A 2,168-nucleotide genomic window follows, 5' to 3' on the forward strand; every position below is an offset into this window, starting at 1 on the left:
AAATATCAAATCTGATGATTTGTTGATTATTTACTGATTCCACATGACCACTGTCAATGTATTTGATTTAAAATTTGCATGTCCTTTTATACATAGATCTACATTTATTCCCGTATTTACCACATGGTCTTATATAACAGATACGGCTTTGGAAAACAAAGTAAAAATGTGGCAGATAATATATTGCCTACAGGTTGTTGCTCCTTAGAAGATGTAGAAGCAACAGGGAGTTTGATAACATAAAAAAGAGGTTAAGAGAGCGGCTGAAAATCTAGTTCAGGGCAAAAAAAATCTATTTCTTGGTCTGTGGAAATCCTCACTAAATCATCAGGGATCCCATAAAATGAAGTGCTAGATGGAATAGTACTTGAGCGATTTTCATTGCTAAGGTTAGGCTGTGCAATAGAATTAGTCTGTAGGCTTCAGGAAGACTTTGCAGTCATTGCAAGATGGTTTGCACCCTCAAGCAAGTGTCTCTGTTCCTATAGGGCTAACCTCACTGCCAAAATGTTGTAGTAATATAACGTCTCTTTGCTTGGGAAAAACAATGAGAAAGGAAAAGCACATGAGCTACCCCAAGCTTCACTACAAAGGGCTTAAAAGAACTGGGATACTTAAGAATCAGAGCTAATCTAAAGAGTATCATGAGCTCCTTGGACACTATCTAAGTCTGTGGGGATTAGATACTCTGCCATAGTGTTCCTTTAAGGAGATGGTACAGGAAATAAACCAGCTAATAATGTGCCTAAGAAATTGCAAAAACCAAGAAATGTGGCACATTAGCTGGTGAGTTAGGGGATCCACCTTTATCTTTTAGGAGAGGAAGTGACTAATGTAGAATTCAGATTTTTGATGTTTTACATAGAAGCGATTCTGAAAGTACTGGATAAGCACCGACTGGATGTTCTTTGCATATCATCTGGGAACTAGATCAGAGTATTATTGAGGTACAGTATATGATTAAGATATCTAGAATATAAAGAAACTTTTTGACACCTGGAATTACAAGCTCATAATTACCAACATGAGCAAGGAATATAGACTTCCACTCATGAGTTGTTAAACACGGATGAATTCATCTGAGCTGAACTGACCAAACAACAACGGACTTGCAGCCACTGAACTAAACCAATCAGACACACTGAAATGGCGCCCAAGCCTGAATTTACAAAATGGATACTGTGTCAGTTTGTAGCTGCTCTGGAGTCCCTTAGCCAAGAAGAATCATACGCTCTAAAACAATTCCGAACTTAAAATAATTTAGAGTCACATTTTATTTGGTTTACGGGGTTACAAGGGGGTTGTGATCACAGTTACTCCTCTGATCTGATGGGATCAAGATTCAAGATTCTTTAATTGTCACATACTGTACATAGTAATACAAAGTACAACACGAAATGCATCCTGAACCGCTCTTTTGTAGACAGTGCAACTTAAAAATCCAATTATGCTAAGGTTAAACTGCAGAAAGCTAAAATGCAAGCAAAGAAGTATGTTCAAAATGAAGTAACACAGACATAAAAAAGTGACCAGTGTGACAGTGCGGATATGGTGAGGGGTACAAGAGCACAGTGTACATCAGGGTGTGAGGTGCAGTGGCATGTCCAGGTTCAGAAGCCTTATGGTCTGGGGGTACAAGAGCACAATGTACATCAGGGTGTGAGGTGCAGTGGCATGTCCAGGTTCAGAAGCCTTATGGCCTGGGGGTACAAGAGCACAGTGTACATCAGGGTGTGAGGTGCAGTGGCATGTCCAGGTTCAGAAGCCTTATGGTCTGGGGGTACAAGAGCACAATGTACATCAGGGTGTGAGGTGCAGTGGCATGTCCAGGTTCAGAAGCCTTATGGCCTGGGGGTACAAGAGCACAGTGTACATCAGGGTGTGAGGTGCAGTGGCATGTCCAGGTTCAGAAGCCTTATGGCCTGGGGGTACAAGAGCACAATACACATCAGGGTGTGAGGTGCTGCTTAGCCCTTTTGGACTGGATTTGGATGTGAACAGTCCATGTCAGGTCCACAGACACCCATATATTTAAAACCCCTCAGCTTCTCCATTAGGGATCGGTTGATGGTGAGGAGAGTGTAGGCCCTCTGCTGCCTCCTACTGAAGTCCACCACCAGCTCCTTTGTCTTGTCAACATTCAGTGGGGGGACAGCCATCATTGCATT

At 41.8% G+C, this 2,168-nt stretch overlaps 1 long non-coding RNA gene across 1 annotated transcript; it reads left to right on the plus strand.

Moving 5' to 3' along the window:
* Positions 1 to 1,519: 1,519 nt before the first annotated feature.
* Positions 1,520 to 1,935, plus strand: LOC125729864 (uncharacterized). Its single transcript, XR_007390264.1, has 3 exons — positions 1,520 to 1,590; positions 1,665 to 1,738; positions 1,813 to 1,935. It is a non-coding gene; the product is annotated as an uncharacterized LOC125729864 (long non-coding RNA).
* Positions 1,936 to 2,168: the final 233 nt, after the last annotated feature.

This window comes from Brienomyrus brachyistius, unplaced genomic scaffold (genome assembly GCF_023856365.1).
Source record: "Brienomyrus brachyistius isolate T26 unplaced genomic scaffold, BBRACH_0.4 scaffold826, whole genome shotgun sequence".
In the NCBI taxonomy this organism is placed as follows: Eukaryota; Metazoa; Chordata; class Actinopteri; order Osteoglossiformes; family Mormyridae; genus Brienomyrus; species Brienomyrus brachyistius.